We start from the raw sequence: 20,499 nt of genomic DNA, 5'->3' as shown, positions 1-20,499 counted from the left end.
ATAAACAATATAGTTTATTTCTTCTTTTCCTACTGCTGCTGCTGCTAAGTCACTTCAGTCGTGTCCGACTCTGTGCGACCCCAGAGACGGCAGCCCACCAGGCTCCCCCGTCCCTGGGATTCTCCAGGCAAGAACACCGGAGTGGGTTGCCATTTCCTTCTCCAATGCAGGAAACTGAAAAGTGAAAGTGAAGTCGCTCAGTCATGTCCGACTTTTCGGGGCCCCATGGACTGAAGCCTACCAGGCTTCTCCGTCCATGGGATTTTCCAAGCAAGAGTACTGGAGTGGGGTGCCATTGCCTTCTCCGGTCATTTCCTACTAGAATTCTTTAAATTTTCTTTTCTGGTCTAAATATCTGCCTGGAAATTCCAGTAAAATATTAATGGCAGTGGTGAAAGTGGCATCCTTATTTTATTTTTGATCTTGGAGGAATCTTTGAAGAGGAATATGACATTGTTGTTCAGTCACTGTCATAACTTTTCTTCTAGGCGGCAAGCATCTTTTAAAAAATCTGCAAACCAGAAAGAAAAACACCAATACAGTATACTAACGCATATATATGGAATTTAGAAAGATGGTAACAATAACCCTGTGTACGAGACAGCAAAAGAGACACTGATGTATAAAACAGTCTTATGGACTCTGTGGGAGAGGGAGAGGGTGGGAAGATTTGGGAGAATGGCATTGAAACATGTAAAATATGTATGAAACGAGTTGCCAGTCCAGGTTCGATGCACAATACTGGATGCTTGGGGCTGGTGCACTGGGACGACCCAGAGGGATGGTATGGGGAGGGAGGAGGGAGGAGGGTGCAGGATGGGGAACACATGTATACCTGTGGCGGATTCATTTTGATATTTGGCAAAACTAATACAATTATGTAAAGTTTAAAAAATAAAATAAAATTAAAAAAAATTAAAAATGAAAAATCTGCAATCTGTCATAAAAGCAATATGACATAGATTGTGAATTTTTAGAAAGTAGCCTTTATCTTGTTGAGGAAGTTTCCTCCAATTTATAGCTTTCTGGTATATTAATCATGAAATAATGCTGCATTTTTTCCAAATGATGTTTCTCTTTCTCAGAATTGAGATAATTACGTGGTTTGGAGCTGGGGGCGGTTATTTGTTTTGTTGTTGTATCTTTATTCTATTAATGTGATGTATTACACTGATCAATTTTCTTTGATCGTCTTAGTATTCCTGGGGTAAATCCCACATGGCCATGATGTATAATCCTTTTAGTATGCTGTTGCATTTGTTTTGCTAGTGTTTTTTTTAAGGTTTTTTGCATCTCTATACACCATGGATATTGATGTATACTTTTATTTCCTTGTGAGATTTTTATTTGGCCTTGGTTATGACGTAATGCTCACCTGCTAGAATGAGTTTCCTCCTCCTCTGTTTTGAAAGAGAATTGGTGTGAATTCCTCTTTAACTGGCAGAATTCACTAGTGAAGACATCTGTCTGGAGCTGGAGTTTGTTGGGAGATTTTGAAGTATTGATTCAACTTTTTATTTTATAGGTCTGTTGAGATTTTCTTTTCCTTTTGAGTCAGTTTAGGTAATTTGTGTGTTTCTAACAATTTGTCGATTTAATCTAGACAATTGGTTTGTTAATGTTCCTAGTATTCTCCTATAGTTTTTCTTTTGTTTGTTTTTGTAAGGTCAGTTCTATCTATTATTCAGAGTACAGTCTCCAAATATTGTCATAGTACTGTATCTCTCTTCAATTCTGCTAACTTCATATATTTTGGGGCATTGTTTGCTGGTATATTAAGTTACAGTTGTTATACTCTTTGGATGATGTGATTAGTCTTACTGGTCTTAGAATATTTTCAGTATCACATATTTGATTATCATAATTGTTATCTGAATGAGCCTGTTTTAAGTTCACTATGCTTATTTGGTAAATGTAAACTTGTCACATCTATTTCACTTGTTTCCAATCCAAACTACCATTGGCTTCTCTTCTTACATTATTTACTAATCCGACAGGGAGGCCTGGCATGCTGCAATTCATGGTGTCACAAAGAGTCGCACACAACTGAACTGAACTGAACTGAATCTTTCATTTCTGTCTTCCTAACTGAAATCTAGTTTTAAGGCCTAATACCCGTTACCCACCTGAGTCTCATTAATAACCCATATATCAGTCTCTGTCATTAACATCTTACCAAACGATCAGAGTGTGCTCCCACAAAGCAACATTTCAATTGCCAGCTAATCAAATGACCCAGTGAAGAAGTTTTTCTCTCTGTGGGCTAGTAAAGCAGATCATAAACAACTCTCTAACTGCATTTATGATCTGAGTACCAGCATAAAGATTAAAAGAGACAACAAAAGAAAACAAATTCTTTCTAAAAGAATTTGTAACATATATCCATAAATCACTCAAAAATTATAATAGCATAATATATGAAGATATGTAAAAGTAAACAATAAATGCTCTATATCATGGACTTCCCAGGTGGCACAATGGTAAAGAATCTGCCTGCCAATGCAGAAAGAGATTCAGGTTCAATCCCTGGGTCTGGAAGATCCGCTGGAGAAGGAAATGGCAACCCATTCCAGTATTCTTTCCTGGGAAATCCCATGGACAGAGGAGCCTTGTGGTCTACAGTCTTTGGGGTCCCAAATAGTTGAAGATGACTGAGAATGAATGTATGCATATACATTATAATAGTACAAATGTAAGTTGATTGCAATTCATGATGTCTGCTTGAAAGAGTTGTTTTAAGCTCTTTTTGTTGTTGATCCTATTAAAGAAAAGCAGTACAGGTACCTATAAAGATAGGGCCTAATATCACATTTTTGACTTCTAGGGAATGTGACATGTAAAAATTAGAATAAGAAAAAAAATTCATCCAAATTATTTTTCTAGCTTGAGTTAAGAAAATAAAAATGTAATCAGATGTGATCGGAAACTTTTTTATTTGAATGAATTTCTGAGTGAAATGGCTTAGGAAATGTTCCCAGGTAATCCTCCATCCGTTTTATTTCAAACAGAATGCTTCAAAATCTCTGACCCCCTTTATTAAACTTGTTCACTTCTGCAACCATTTTTTTCAACATTTATTTTGTCCAGGGTCTGTTACTATTCATAGGGGATATAGAAATAGACGGCTCAATGGCCTTCCAAATGTCCACACTTAGGTGGTAAGTTAATGTGTAGACAACGTATATTAGTCTGTTCAAGCTTCTCTAACAACATACTGCAGACTGGGTGGCCTGCGTGGTTTCATTCTGATGAAGATATCTTCCTATTTACAGCTGATTCCTTGTCACTGTGTCCTTATGTGGTGGAAGGAACTGGGATCTCTCTGGAGCCTTTTTTCCTCAGGCACTAATCCCATTCATGAGGGCCTCACTCTAACCATCTAAGCATCACCCAAATGTCCACAACATCCCGATGCTCACTTGGGCATTAAAATTTCGACATATTAATTTGGAGTGGATATGAGACGCAAACATTAAGACCATTGCACTCATAGGTTTACACCCAAAGTAATACTGTTAGGAATGTAGGACAGCTGTGTGAGACCAGGCCAGTATCAACTCAAACCACCTTCACCAACCGCGTGTTCCCCTGGTGTTGTGTATAGAAATGTGTATCTTCCTCTTTAGACTTGAAATTCCTGAAATCAGCTGCTATGTCCTATTCAGTTTTGGATCTCCTACCATCTTCAGTATAGTGCTTTGAATATACAGGACAAATCTATGTTTGCTGTATATATTGCAGCAGCTTCATACAGAACTAAAGAATGGCAAATTTGGATTCAGCTATGAGAATACAGGAAAGTCTTCTGTGATGAACTTAAGGTAATAGTTAACAAACAGAAACAATAATTAGACACAAAAAGTACAGATGTAACCTACATTTATCTATTAAGTAAACATGGTATGTGTTAGCATCATGTGCTTCTAAATTGATTTAGAAATAGAGATTACCTGACCTCAAACACTTATGTGTTCCTATCAAATCAATCTACTAAGTATCATAGGAAATTTCGTACCTGGGCTGAGAGCTAATTTTTATTAGAGTAAATAGAAGTATAAACAGCAATTTCTAAAACAAGACATAATACATGCACTATAATAGATCCACTGTGAGAAACAAATAATTACAAATGATTGCGTTTCTAAGTCTAGTATCTGAAAGTATGGAGATTAACATTGAGAGTGATGGAAAGATGAGTGGTATAAAGTATTCATTCCATTTTAACGTATATGATATTATGACTCATAATAAGAAATATGTATTTGATCTTCCCAGGTTCCAACATGGAACTCCTTAACCCTTGGAATTTCCTAAGAGAATAAAAAGGTGTCTTTTGTTAAGTTAATGAGTAGCACCTGAGGGCTGGTTGCCAGTAGAAACTCTGTGTGATTAGAGGGTTGAAACCTTCAATGGGATCCTACCACCCCACTGCTCATCTTCCTGTAGGAGAAAGGTGCTGGGGCTTGAATTGTTTGCCAGCGGCTGATGATTTAATTAATCTTGCCTCTAATGAGGGAGGCTTCCTTAAAGTGAAAAAGAAGAGGTTTGAGTGAGCTTCCAGATGGGGGAACACTTGGAGATTTGGGGAGAGGGACATGCTGGGAGAAAGCATGGAAACCCCAGGCCTTTTCCCCACACCTTGTTCTTTGCGACTCTTCCATATGGCTGTTCCTGAGTTATATCTTTTTTATAATAAACCACTAACCTCCTGATGAAAAGGTTTTCTGAGTTCTGTATGCTGCTCTCGCAATGTAACGGAATCCGAGGATGGAAACTGTAATCTACAACAGGTTGGTCAGAAGAACAGGTAATGACTTATTTTCTCTCCTGAACCCACTAAAATCATCATGTAATATTTCTTTCTGTCATCCTCTCTATGGTTAATTTACTCAAGTTTTTCCTTAGTTAAAAATTGCTTAACACTTCTGTGGTGGCTACCCTAACTGAACTAAAGAATTTGAAGTGAATTAATCCATAATTCTTTGTTATTTGAAATAGCTAAATGTCAACCCACCCCAGTATTCTTGCCTGGAGAATCCCAGGGATAGAGGAGGCTGGTGGGCTGCCGTCTGTGGGGTCGCACCGAGTCGGACATGACTGATGTGACTTAGCAGCAGCAATCCATAATTCTTCGTTATTTGAAATAGCTAAAACTGGCATATACATTTGTATATATTTTCTATATATTTCAATTCTGTAGGCTTTTCATTTTTTTACTTACTGTTTTTATTAGTACTAATTGGCATTGTACTTTATTAAATCAGGGAAGAAATAAATTGCGAGTGCAAAACAGGGATTCATCTAAAGTCATCTTTAAATGCCTGAGGAATAGGAATTTTTCCCAATAATTTCATGCTAGTGCCCTTTTATTGCTCTGCTTTTTTTTTTTTTTTTTTTTTTGACCCCCTGTAAATGACTGAGTAAATGTTGATAGCAGTCAAACTGGAATGATCGTTTTATCTTTATAATTTTTATTTAATTTTTGGCTGTGCTCGTCTTCATTGCTGCACATGGGCTTTCTCTAGTTGCCGAGAGCAGGGGCTACTCTTCCCTGTGGTGCGTGAGCTTCTCATTGCGGTGGGCTCTCATTGCAGAGCACGGGCGCTAGGCGCGGAGGCTTCCTTAGTTGTGGCATGCGGGCTCGTAGCTGTTACTCTGGTTCTAGAGCACAGACTCCGTAGTTGTGGCGCACGGGCTTAGTTGCTCCAAGGTGTGTGGAATCTTCCCAGACCAGGGATGGAACCCGTGTTCCTTACATTGGTTGGTGGATTCTCAACCACTGGGAAGTCCTATTTTAAAGATATATTGTCCAACAGTGTGAGAAATTAAATGTTGCAGTGATTATTATTTGGAGGCAAATACACTATCATTTATATTTCTGATCTTGTGATCCAAAAATCATTTTATTTGCTTATACGGTAAATGACATCTATGTTACCTAAACACCAACACTCTAATCCTGCTTTGAGAAGACTATTTGACACAATGCAATTGGATTACTCTGAATTCTAGTTCTGTGCCCAGTTGTCCGTTTACTTTCTCTTCTTTTATTCAAGAATGAACATTAACAAGGTAGACAAACCCTTTTTTTTGAAAGAGAATTTCCAGCCTTTTCAATGACACTGAATTGTCTCTTACAAGCTTTGTTTCTCAGACTTTAGTGGATGTCAGCATTATCTCATTAATAAGTCTGGTTTGGGCTTTCACCCTTGCTTAAGGATATCTGTGTGGAGCCAGTGTATCTTAATAGCTGGCATCCTCCACCCACCATTTTTAAATGATTTTAAAGCAGGTTATCAGAGATCAAGGCTCTGAGAAGGACTGGCTTGTTATGATGAATGATTTAAAAAGTTGTCTTCACTATTTGTATTGACTGATATTATATAGATTCAATCTTATATGACATGACTATTTCATAAAAATGATTATTAACTTCTGATAAAATCAGCTGGAAGTTTCTTGTTTTATTACCCACAGAGTTAAATGTTTTCCTTCAAAAGTCTATGGGTTACTTAGAATGAAATATTTATTGTCAAATAAAAGGGAAACTTTTTATTAAATCTTACTACCCTTAGTGATGCCATATCAATGAACATCCTATATTAATTCACAATTTGGAGGCTTTTTCTACACTACAAAAATGTCTTCTAAAGTGACTCTTTCCTATTTTTCTAGGCATGCAATTTCAACTGTTTATCAAAGAACAGTTCACTGTGTATGCTAAATTATCAGGAAATTGGTTGCAACATTTAGTTATATAAGTTTACTATTCTGATAAACTCCCAATGCCAAAAATGTTATTAAATTATTTTATCTCTAAAGGCATAGTCATGCCATCTAGTTTCTTAAAATGGTCAAATATTCTAACATTTTTTAAAAATGAATAGAGTTATATCATGTCTCTATACCCATAGTAATTCTATTATGTACCTTGTTGGCATTCTGTATTCTTATAAGCATAGAGTACTGAAAGCTAAAGTCGCTCAGTCATGTCCAACTCTTTGTGACCCCATGGCCACAACATGGAATTCTCCAGGCCAGAACACTGGAGTGGGTAGCCTTTCCCTTCTCCAGGGGATCTTCCCAACCCAGGGTTTGAACCCAGGTCTCCCACATTGCAGGCAGATTCTTTACCAGCTGTGCCGTAAGGAAAGCCCTATAAGCATAAAATCTGCTCCAAAAGGTTGTATTCCAAAAACAACATGTAGGTGTTAGACCATCATGCCTTGAATGCATCAAGTATACTGAATTTATACATTTAATAGCATCAGTGGTAATCTATAGGGAGCATTTCTTTCCAGAGAGTCTTTTGTGGTTGGAGGCAAGATCCAACCTCAAATAGTGAATAACTAATGATCTTTATTTTAGGTAAATAAATAAAGCAAGCTTATCTTTACCCAGTGTGCAAGATATTTGAATTCTAAGCCATATCATATTTGTGCCATCATTAACTTTTTGTACTTTTAAAAATTTCTACTTCTATTGCATAATGTAGATTTTAATGTGAGAGTCAACAATTTTATTTTTTATCCTGAAGTCTATGTAATTATTTTAAATTGTTCTATTTACTCTGTGAATTATAACATATTCAACTGTATTTTCTAAATTTTATATTAAGATATTTAAAATTGACCTAGCCACATGCTAGTAAGTTCTATGTTTCTTCTCTTATCTGGCTATATTATTCTTGCTTGGTGTTGACTCTTTGGTAACTCTATTAAGAGTTACAATCTTATAATTATTTTGCCATCAATTATAATTCTTCTAATTTAACAGTAGCCAAAAATCTAGGCATAAGATAAAGATTAAATGTGCAAAAATATTAGATGATAGAATGGCATAAAGATATGCAAAGATCATCTATAAATAGTAAATGAAAGTAGAATTTCGACTGTCTTATTAAAAATAAATTACCTAAAAGAGAAGTCCTAGGCAAAGAGAACAGATAGGGAATTGGATCTATGAACTCAAGATAGATTTGGAACAAGGGCAGTGGGTGTGGGTAGGAAGAGAAGTAAGGTTAAAGAAAATAAGAAGAATGGATCTCTAGGATAGATTTGCTTATTTTATGTGGAACCTAAGGGCAAGTATAGAGTAGAAAAGTGTCAAAAGTTCTGAAATGGGAAAAATGATGATTAAGATAAAGAGCATGATATGGAAAATGTATATCTAGACCCCCCAAAATAGGAGGTTGTCCATTTTGAGTGTTCTAGAGAGTAAGCCAGGTATGTAAGAACATAAATAAAGAGGTTCAATTTCCAAAAAGCGATACTACTACAGGATACCTTGATGTAGATGTACATGGAGGCCATGCTAGAACTGAAATAGTGATGAATTTCCCATGTATCACTGTGTCTTCTAGAGCTTATTCTGTGCTCAAATTCAGATAATGATAAATAATTTCTTTTTTTGTTGTTTTTTTTGGGGGGGAGTTCTTTTTAACTTTATTTTTTATTTTATTTTTTCATTGAAGGATAATTGTTTTACAGAATTGTGTTGGTTTCTGCCAAACATTAACATGACAATAGATATTTTCTACTTGTAAATTTTGTTTAATCTTTCATTTCCTTTCCTGAACTTGCCAAAGTGTGGTGAGGAGAATGGAAAATATTAAAGGTGTGTCAAAGCAGATTCCCTAATTTAAAAAGCTCAGTATGGTATAATCAGGATATATTCAATGCTTATTATATTTGGCTACTGGTTATTTCATTGATTTTGCAGAAGGTTAAAAAAAAAAAAAAGACAAAAACCCAACCATTTACTTAGCAAACAATATACTCAAGACTTCTGACTCTCAAATATAAACCAGCAGACTAGACTCTACCTTTTTATGGCACCAAAGAAATAATTTATAAAGTTTTAAAAACCATGGTCTAGCATTTTGTATTTGGAGCCAGGACTCTAGTATATTAGAGAAGTAACTATTTCATCCAATAAACATGAATTGATTTTAGTTGTTAGTGTGGTTTAATAGCACTTGTCATGACTTATAAATGTGTTCAGCATTAAATTACTGTTGGAACCTTTGTTGTCAAATATAGAATGTTTCAGTAGATCAGTTCAGTTCAGTTCAGTCGCTCAGTCATGTTCGACTCTTTGCGACCCCATGAATGGCAGCACGCCAGGCCTCCCTGTCCATCACCAACTCCAAGAGTTTACCCAAACTCATGTCCATCGAGTCGGTGATGCCATCCAGCCACCTCATCCTCTGTCGTCCCCTTCTCCTCATGCCCCCAAATCCCTCCCAGCATCAGGGTCTTTTCCAATGAGTCAACTCTTCGCATGAGGTGGCCAAAGTATTGGAGTTTCAGCTTCAGTATCAGTCCTTCCAATGAACACCCAGGACTGATCCCTTTAGGATGGACTGGTTGGATCTCCTTGCAGTCCAAGGGACTCTCAGGAGTCTTCTCCAACACCACAGTTCAAGAGCATCAATTCTTCAGTACTCAGCTTTCTTCACAGTCCAACTCGCACATCCATCCATGACCACTGGAAAAACCATAGCCTTGACTAGATGGACCTTTGTTGGCAAAGTAATATCTCTGCTTTTAAATACGCTATCTAGGTTGGTCATAACTTTCCTTCCAAGGAGTAAGTGTCTTTTAATTTCATGGATGCAATCACCAACTGCAGTGATTTTGGAGCCCCCCAAAATAAAGTCTGACACTGTTTCTACTGTTTCCCTGTCTATTTCCCATGAAGTGATGGGACCAGATGCCATGATCTTCATTTTCTGAATGTTGAGCTTTAAGTCAACTTTTCACTCTCCTCTTTCACTTTCATCAAGAAACTTTTTAGTTCCTCTTCACTTTCTGCCATAAGTGTGGTGTCATCTGCATATCTGAGGTTATTGATATTTCTCCTGGCAATCTTGATTCCAGCTTGTGCTTCTTCCAACCCAGCGTTTCTTATGATGTACTCTGCATAGAAGTTAAATAAGCAGGGTGACAGTATACAAGCTTGACCTACTCCTTTTCCTATTTGGAACCAGCCTGTTGTTCCATGTCCAGTTCTAACTGTTGCTTCCTGACCTGCATATAGGTTTCCCAAGAGTCAGGTCAGGTGGTCTGGTATTCCCATCTCTTTAAGAATTTTCCACAGTTTATTGTGATCCACACAGTCAATGGCTTTGGCATAGTCAATAAAACAAAAATAGATGTTTTTCTGGAACTCTTGCTTTTTCCATGATCCAGTGGATGTTGGCAATTTGATCTCGGGTTCCCTTGCCTTTTCTAAAACCAGCTTGAACATCTGGAAGTTCACAGTTCACGTATTACTATACTTCAGTTTAAAAAATAGGACATTAATTGGGTAGAGATGGAAATGCTAGGTAGGTTCACGATGAGTTGCTGACACAGCACTATCTTTCCCAGTTTGGTTGGAAAGCTTTATTCAGCATGAGATAGTGGATATATTTTAGATTGGGATTAAATTTCTGTAATCCAAATGTTATACTTTGATAATATTTTCTTTTCTTCGTTTGGTAATAGTACATTTATATTGTTAATGGTACTGTGAGTTGAGCCTTATTCTCGTTGATATTCATGGACCGTGGTAGAAATGTTGAGTAAGCAAGTTTATTTCAAATGCCTTCTTGTCACTTTTGAAGGATCTCTTAAATCTGACTAGGTGCCACTTCTGTAAGGTTCTTGGCAATGCTCCGTGGCAGCTCAAAAAATTCTCTACCAGAGGGCAGACAAAACTACAATCTGTTTAAAGCACAAACGCAAGACTGTGTTTCTCATAATACTTTATATGAAATTTAAACTATTATAAATGTCTATATAAGAACTTTTGTTGCCATTGCCATCTGTTCAATAGACTACACCCACTCAGGAGAAAGGAGCTAGGTGTCCTGCACAAACCAGTAAGAACTTTGATTTTGGGAAATGAATGAGTTTATGTGCTCAGTCATGTCTGACTTTGCAACCCCATGGACTGTAGCCCGCCAGACTTCTCTGTGCGTGGGATTTCCCAGGCAAGAATACTGGAGTGCATTATCATTTCCTTCTCCAGTTGGGAAATAAAACTGCCTGGCAAATTTTGTAAAAGTTTTAGGCAAATTTTCATGGCCCTAGAGAGACTACTTTTGATGAGATCTAACTCCACTTGTAGATAGATTAGATCCCAGTGGTAGGCTGAATTGAACTTAACCTATCATTAGTCACCAGATATTAAGCAATCAGATCAGGCAAACAACTGTTATGTTAATTTAGTTGTATTAAGCTGCTTATAATTAGCACAGACTAAATGGATGGGGTAAGTAGACATGCATGCATAGCACTCTTTCTGGACCCTCTTGGAGAATGTTTCTCAGATTAAATAAACTTCAATTCAAAATCCAAATCAAAAATACTACCACTATAAAAGTTTCTGAAATTATCTAAGAATTCAGAATTGCTAACTTAAAAGTTAAAGGGAAAGGAAACATTTGATGCTTAATAATTATTTTACTTCTAAATGAAGCATATATTTTCCCCCATTTGGAGAGCTTATGATCACAAAAGCTGGTTATTTTCAAAAGAGGGCCGATAAGTTACTAAATTAAACATACTGATTAATCACCTTATATAAATGTATGCATGACACAAAACAGGAGCTCTAAATATTTTTGAATGAATAAATTAATATAAAGAGAAATATCTTTCCAATACTCAAAAATAAGCCATCAAAATTATGAGGCAGAATTGTTTGTAATTTTAAGTCATCAGAAAATAGCTTCTCTAAATATCTAACTTAAACTAATTAGGCATTTATCTAAAGATCAATTTGGAGGAAAAGATCAACTATTAGAATGCTTTGATTACTTAACTGGCATATCAAATAATCTGATTTTATTTAAGGAAATTGACCAGGTTCTTGACTGAATTAACTAATCTATGCAATGAAAATCTTCATTGTATTTATAAATATAGACCCATATACTTGGTAATAATTTCCCTTGATTGTATGAGAATCCAGGTGCAAACATGAGAATGTAACAAATCTGTTTCTTAAACACAGGTATCCTCTTCTCCTGAAGTTGGATTTTGATACTAACACTACTCTAAATCAGTAAAACAGAGTTACTCTCAAAGATGCAATTTATAAAAAGGGAAAGAGGTAACATCATCAAGAATAAACACTGCATTATCAAAATGAAGCTCTACTCTACTGTTAAGGAAAGCATCCCACCCCACCTGTGTTCACCTGGAGCCTTTGCTAATCTGTTCCACCTGAAGGCCATCCTTTCCCTGCAGGACTTCCAGGCAACAACCTAAACCCCACCTTAATGCCCTGCCTGCCCCTGTAGCAAAACCTACAGAAGCCCTTATACCTCCAAAATAGACCCTCTCTTCAGATTTATCAAATATTTTTGAAAATATGATATAAAATATTGCATAAGATCAATTCTTAATAAATGCATTATAATGAACTATACCCCTATATATTTTATTAAGGTGTTTTTTCCCCCCTGTGTGGTATAAACACAGCTATGGAAAGTTCTTGCCACTACTATCAAAGGATATTGCTATTTTCAAGTTCTGGACCCATATGAACCAAATGACATTCAGAAGTGTTGAACTATTTTCATATCAGTAATGTCTGTCTTGCCAAACCTTTGCTAAAATGGAAAGTTTTAATTAAGGAAAGGTGTTTTATCAATTTCTAGTCTTGAAAAATATGTTGTAATTCTATCAATTAATCCTCAAGTAATAATGATTTTGCTCATTATTACATTTTTATTGATCCTTGTACCTATTCTCATATTTGTACTGGCATATTCATTATTTTTTACATTCGTTATAGGTACTATTAGACATAATATCAATAATTCATTACAGATATTGACATATTCCCTAATCTTGCCTTACACTTTCATATAGTATTTTATAAATAGTGAAATTTTAATTTATATGTACTTAAAATATTAACTGTTTTCTGGATAGTTTTTTTGTTTTTATGCTTAGGTCTTCTATCTCGAGCATTTTCACCAATGTTTTCTTTAAATTGGTAAATTATTTAGAAATGTATTTTTAATATTCTGCTGTCTGAAATATGCATATGCTAAAAGAGATACTTTTAGGTTTTCAAATTAAAACATTTCTGTATCATCACTGAGTAATGCCTCTATTCTTTACTGTTGTTTTTTTTAGGCTTCAAAAACCAAATATTATATATACATACTGACATACATACACACATGTTTTTCCATTGTATCAATTTGACTAATGCCATATCAATTTATCTGTTCTTAAAATACATTATTTAACTTTAAACTTCATATTTAAATGCAAGTTCATACAGACATCTTATTTATAATTTATTTGCTAAAATTAACCTATATTTTTCTTAAAGAATCGATAAAAGAATTGAAGGAGAAAAATATCTCAATATGTTTGAGTCTTCTAATTCAGATATATAGTGTGATTTATTTCAATCTTCTCCTTTGTCTTTAGGATTTATATATTTTTTATGATTCTGTACCTTTCTTATTAAACTTAAAGGTAAGCTTCAAAAGTGAAAATGATTATTTTTGTTATTTTTTTTTAATTCCCTGTAAGTTGACTGGTCAACTTGAATTCCAAAATAATTTCTGGAAGTGTTTCTTGCCATTGCATAGGATTAAATGGTATAGCAATATTACATAACTTTTAAGATATGTAAAATATCTCTGGATTCCATATGTCTAATTTGCAAACATATCTTATCACTTGTTACCTGTGTGAACTTGAGCAAGACAGATAAGTTTTTTTTTCATCTCTTTCCTCACCTGGTACATAGAGTTATTAAGAGAATGTGTTTCTTGTGACATATGTCCATAACACTAAAATTGTTATAACAGTGCCAAACAATTGAAAGTGGTCAATTATAAAATCCTAATTTTTTAAGTGCTCTAATGTAATGTTAGCTTTATCAGTAGCATTTTTTTACCTTACTGCTAAAATAAATGAGACTATCATTATAATGAATAAGTTAGTATGATGAAAAAATGAAGCAGTAATACAGTCAATGTGTTTGGGATGAGTAGAATTAATTAACGAGTCACTGAAACATCAGATACAGTGAGCCACCCAGAATTCTATTACTCCTGTCAAAACAAGCAAAAACATCATTTGGTTCTGGAAAATGATCTCTAACCACTGAAGGAGCATAAACTTTAGTGACAATATTTTGGTAAAGTTAAAAATGTGTATTCTTTAAGATTATAAAGACTTTCTGATTATTTCCATACTATTTTTAAATGTAAATTACATGAATTCTAAATATCACATCCATTTAGTAAACTAGTGTGCTATTGTGGCTTCATAGATCTTATTTTATTAAAAAATAAATTTTGAAATGAAGTAAATGGGCGTTTATCATTTTATTCATAAATAATGTAATAATAAGAACATTCATTTTTGATTCTGGAAAAATAGTCAATTAAGATTTACAGATTTTTCAGCTAAAATATGTGATTTATTGAATCAAATATAGCATTATAGTAAATCAAAGAAATATCAAGGACAGTTAGAAAATGCTAATTTGACAGAATTTTAAAATAATGTGAAAAGTCTGTCACTGTTTCCATTGTTTCCCCATTTGCCATGAAGTGATGGGACCAGATGCCATGATGTTAGTTTTCTGAATGTTGAGTTTTAAGCCAGGTTTTTCACTCTCCTCTTTCACTTTCATCAAAAGGCTCTTTAGTTCTTCTTTGCTTTCTGCCATAAGGGTGGTGTCATCTGCATATCTGAGGTTACTGATATTTCTCCTGGCAGTCTTGATTCCAGTTTGTGCTTCATCCAGCCCAGCATTTCTCATTATGTACTCTGCATATAAGTTAATTAAGCAGGATGACAATATATACCCTTGGTGTACTCCTTTTCCTATTTGGAACCAGTCTGTTGTTCCATGTCCAGTTCTAAGTGTTGCTTCCTGACCTGCATACAGATTTCTCAAGAGGCAAGCCATGTGGTCTAGTATTCCCATCTCTTTCAGAATTTTCCACAGTTTATTGTGATCCACACAGTCAAAGGCTTTGGCATAGTCAATAAAGCAGAAATAGATGTTTTTCTGAAACTCTCTTGCTTTTTCTATTATCCAATGGATGTTGGCAATTTGATCTCTGGTTCCTCTGCCTTTTCTAAATCCAGCTTGAATATCAGGAAGTTCATAGTTCACGTACTGTTGGAGTCTGGCTTGGAGAATTTTGAGCATTACTTTACTACTGTGTGAAATGAGTGCAGTTGTGTGGTAGTTTAAGCATTCTTTGGCATTGCCTTTCTTTTGGAATGGAATGAAAAGTAAATCACTGCAGATGGTGACTGCAGCCATGAAATTAAACCACGCTTGCTCCTTGGATGAAAAGTTATGACCAACTGAGAGAGCATATTAAAAAGCAGAGACATTATTTTGCCAACAAAGGTCCATCTAGTCAAAGCTATGGTTTTTCCAGTAGTCATGTATGGATGTGAGAGTTGGACTGTGAAGAAAGTTGAGCACCGAAAAACTGATGCTCTTGAACAGTGGTGTTGGAGAAGACTCTTGAGAGTCTCTTGGACTGCAAGGAGATCCAAGCAGTCCATCCTAAAGGAAACCAGTCCTGAATACTCACTGAAAAACTGATGCTGAAGCTGAAACTCCAATACTCTGGTCACCTGATGGGAAGAAGGGACTCATCTGAAAAGACCTTGATGCTGGGCAAGATTGAAGGTGGGAGGTGAAGGGGATGACAGAGGATGAGATGGTTGGATGGCATCACCAACTCAATGGACATGAGTTTAGACTCCAGGAGTTGGTGATGGACAGGGAGGCCTGGTGTGCTGCAGTTCTTTGGGTTGCAAAGAGTCAGACACGACTGAGCAACTGAACTAAACTTGAAAATAATGTGAAAAAGTAGTAAGCACAGGAACTGTTGAAGTTTCAAACTGCCATAGTGGAGGTGGTAGCTGCTGCTGCTGCTGCTGCTAAGTCGCTTCAGTTGTGTCTGACTCTGTGCGACCCCATAGACGGCAGCCCACCAGGCTTCCCCTCCCTGGGAATCTCCAGGCAAGAACACTGGAATGGGTTGCCATTTCCTTCTCCAATGCAGGAAAGTGAAAAGTGAAAATGAAGTCGCTCAGTCATGTCCGACTCTAGCGACCCCATGGACTGCAGCCTACCAGGCTCCTCCATCCATGGGATTTTCTAGGCAAAAGTACTGGAGTGGGATGCCATTGTCTTCTCCGGGAGGTGGTAGAGTGGTCATCAAACCCTGTTATATGAGGGCTTGGGTGTTTACACACACAAGCACAAGTTAAAAGACTTTTGGTCAGAATCAAATAGGAAGCAGGACATGAAACTGCACAATCTAAGACCGTAAAATTCTGTAATATCAAGAAAGGAAGGACCAATAAACACCTGCCTATTGCCATAAGCAGAAGACAAAAAGTTGTTTCTCCCTGGTTTGTGGGAGAGTTGATGGGGTTAGAGGTGTGGGTATCTCCCTTAAGAAACCAAAATGGTAAGTTTCAGAATCTTTCTGGTTGAGAAACCTTCAAGACAAGGAAACAACATTGGATGGTATTGTCAGGGGAACTCTTGACTGAAGCAAGCACAGAAACTTCAGGTTAAGACAAAATGAGTCCAAAGATGGGTTCAAAAATAAATAATTCAAGTCATATTTTTATACATTTAGTAAAACTACAGGATAATAGTTTTCAAAAATATAGAATTAACAAAAAATAAATAATCATTTTTAACAAAGGAACAATTTTTGGATTTAATTTTAGGAACATGTACCTCAAATGTAAGTCAAAGAAATAGAATGATATCATCAAAATAATCAGTAAACATCAGAGTCAACTTATATTTCTATATCTCATTTAGTTGAGATTAAAAAGTTCTTTCAAGGAATTCCCTAGAAGTCCAGTGTTAGGACTCTGTGCTTCCACTGCAGGGGCCATGAGTTTGATCCCTGGTTGGGTAACTAAGATCCTGCCCAAGTGGATGGTACAGCCAAAAACAGAAACAAAAACTTTTTTCAGGAAAGTAATATTTTGACAGATATATACTCATAGAAAATGAATTTGAATCCAGATTAAAGAAAGAAGTGTTTGAAATGATATTGTACAAGTTAATTATGTGAGTAAATCTGAGCAACCAAAAACTGTGGATAATAGTAATAATTACAAATTTGGGAGTAATTAGAGATCACAAATAAGAATGGACTGAGTTGATTAAAAAATTTCTAACTTTATGTTATTCAGAAGGGTCGCAGTTGAGATATTGCTTCAATTAAGAAATTTCCCAAGTCAAAAATAGTTGTGGAAAAATAGAAACAATGTAGTCCATATGAATGAGTTTCATTATGAGAGCACGTTGTATGTCCTGAAAAGTCAGCTTGTGTATCCAACTAACACAGATGGCTATATAGTACTATACTGTTAATAGTTTTATAATACTTTTCACACAAATAATACAGAAAATCAAACACAAAAATAAAACATCTTCAATATTACAGTACAGCACCTTGAAAAGTACAGTAAGCATGGCATACAGAGGCTGGCTTTGAGTCAACAGGCAAGAACAGTTGCTTCTACAACCAGCAAGACTGGAGGAGGGAGAGGACGTGGGAGATGGTAGAGCTGAAGGATTGTTAGCAGCAGGAGATGGGGGGCAAGCTGCAAGTGCACTCAGGTTTGATATTGATGGCAAAGGTTCTCGTTCCTTCCTGGATTCTGTTCGAACTACCCTCTTAAAAAACCATCCAGTGATGCCTGGGTTATAGCTCTTTGTTCTCACCACAGAAGACATGGTAGCACTGAATTGCATTCTGAACGGCTGCTGCAAACTTCCTGTACTGTTGTATGTTTGGGACCTGTGCCTCAAAAGCTAACAGTGCTGCCTCAAATAAAGAAAAGCCCCTCGCCATTTCCTGTATCATGAGTCTCTTCAGTTCTTCAGTACTTTAAACCCTGAGCCCTAGTTTATTAAAGTGAGCTGTGGATAATACTGTGTACTTTCCAAGACTATTGCATGGGTTAACTAAGATAATGCATGAAGTTACTGTGTATTTTTGAGATGGGAAGCATGGCTGTAGGAACTCAAAACTCTTTACCACTTGATCATCAAAGCAACGATTGAGAGAAACATTCAGCAGGAAGTAAAATAGTCTGTCAGTGACTTTTAGTTATACAAAATATTCCTAAACGTATTTTTTTTTAGGTTTCAAGCGTGCTCTGACATTGTTATATTCACAAAGAATTAGATAAAACAAGATACTATTTAATAACTGGCAAAGATCAGTTCAGTTGTTTAGTCTTGTCTGACTCTGCGACCCCATGGACTGCAGCACGCCAGACTTCCCTGTCCATCACCAACTCCCGGAGCATGCTCAAACTCACGCCTGTCCAGTCGGTGATGCCAGAGATATATGTCATTAAAAATAAGTCTTCTACAAGTTCTTTCAAACAATTCAAATATAAGCAACTCATGGAGGAGATCAAATGTTCATGCCTAATTGTGTAAAATCTCATATTAAAGTAGAAATGGTTTGAGATCAAAATAGGGGTCTTTGATGGAAATAAATTGTTTGAGAAACTCTGGTGTTATAAAATTCTGTTTAATTTTTACCATTGTTTAACCAGTGTATTAAGTGGCCAAATTATAATTGAAAAATTACTAAAATATACCTGGAATCTTGAGAAAAACAGTCTTCATAGCATTATACCCCCAATCTAAATTTTTTGAAAGATAATACCACATTTTGGTTTGAAATGGCTTAAGCGATGACATGCTTCTCAAAATAATGTTGCCTATAGCCTTAACTCGTTGTCTCTTCATATTTTTGAAACTTCTTGTTGAAAGAAAATTGGCATTAAGGGGAAAGTTACCATTTGAATGCCAAATTTCAGTCTGTAAAGCACCCAAAAATGAGGATGAATTAAGTAAATTTCTGGAGGAAATTACGGGAATAGAATTTTCCTATATTTAACATGGCAGTGAGTGATCTAATGATACTCATTGCTGCTGCTAAGTCACTTTAGTCATGTCCGACTCTGTGCGACCCCATAGACGGCAGCCCACCAGGCTCCCCCGTCCCTGGGATTCTCCAGGCAAGAACACTGGAGTGGGTTTCCATTTCCTTCTCCAATGCATGAAAGTGAAAAGTGAAAGGGAAGTGGCCCAGTGGTGTCCGACTCGTCGGGACCCCGTGGACTGCAGCCTACCAGGCTCCTCCGTCCATGGGATTCTCCAGGCAAGAGTACTGGAGTGGGGTGCCACTGCCGTCTGCGAAAGATATTCATTGACAATCCACTAATGAGTACAATGTCCCTATAAAGCCCGCACAGTTAGTGTCAACATTGGTCAGGTCAGGGAACAAAGAGGAAGTATGTAACGACTTTGATCTTTTCAGAATCAACAGTCATTTGACAGCCTTTAACCCATAATAGCGACAGCAGTTGTCTTCTAGTAGACTGTGGGCTCCATGCTTAGTTGCTCAGTTGTCTCCGACTATTTGTGACCCCATGGACTGTAGAACAGAATCTTTAATTTAGATACCTTGTAGTCTTTCAGATAGCTGACAGGTCTTTTATTATATGCTATATACAGCAAGAAATCTGATGTTTTAGTGAAGAAGATAAGATAAAAAACTACAGAAAAAATAGGAACATTTTTGTAAAAATTAAACAGGGAGAAAAATTTAATTAACTGAATGGAAACAACAGACAAAAGTCTCAAGTCTCCTACTTTGTATGTGTGTGTGATGCGGAAATTTTTTGAGTTTTTTATTTCAGTCTTAACATCTTGTCTATGGGATTTCAGTTCAGTTTGTATCTCTCAAAAGCGTGTCTTTAGAAAAATATAAACTAATTGTAACTGCATTATAGGGACACACATTAATTTTTAGAGGAAATGACCAAGGGAAAGATTGTATTTGCTTAAAATGGGACATAATTAGCTGCAGAAAAGCAGCTTGTTTTTAAAAACCAGACCAGTTAAGGAATTGTAGTCTCTATTGATTATTCCTGTTTGGAAGAGTGATCATTAGTAAATGTTTTGGCCCAGAGATTCAAATTACAGGGCTTGGTGCTGAGCGGTCAGATATGATTTTCTATGGCAGGCAACAGGGGGTGAGGTTTTTCAACAGTGTGATTCCTGGAAATTGGAAAACCATTACAGTCAAGAAATGCAAAAATGTGGCTTCCTATGATAATCGTAACTTGTCTGTAGCTCCAGACTGTGGTAATGAAGGAAATTCCACCTGAAAGGATTATTACCTTTTAGTTTTTCAAGCAATTATTTTGTTTCTGTAAAAGTTTCTATTCATACATGTGAATACACATGTATTTTAGAAATCTCTATTTCTACATACACCCATGGGTATAATGTAGCAAATTTAAGTGTTTTTTTTTTTTTTATTTTATGGAATAATCATTCTTCTTCATTGTAATAACAAAATCTATGATGTTAGCAATTCAAAATATGAAACTGACAATGTCATGTTTAAATAACATCTTTCAGAAGTATTCTCTTATCAACAGAAAAGAA

General features: G+C 36.1%; 1 long non-coding RNA gene across 1 annotated transcript; it reads left to right on the top strand.

Annotated features, from left to right (window-relative positions):
* Nucleotides 1-4,123: 4,123 nt before the first annotated feature.
* LOC123330752 lies at nucleotides 4,124-13,087 on the top strand. Its single transcript, XR_006546856.2, has 2 exons — nucleotides 4,124-4,807; nucleotides 12,004-13,087. It is a non-coding gene; the product is annotated as an uncharacterized LOC123330752 (long non-coding RNA).
* Nucleotides 13,088-20,499: the final 7,412 nt, after the last annotated feature.

Source organism: Bubalus bubalis, chromosome 20 (assembly GCF_019923935.1).
Source record: "Bubalus bubalis isolate 160015118507 breed Murrah chromosome 20, NDDB_SH_1, whole genome shotgun sequence".
NCBI classification, from domain to species: domain Eukaryota; kingdom Metazoa; phylum Chordata; class Mammalia; order Artiodactyla; family Bovidae; genus Bubalus; species Bubalus bubalis.
The sequence above is the reverse complement of the archived record's forward strand: the minus strand, read 5'-3'. Positions and strand labels throughout refer to the sequence as shown.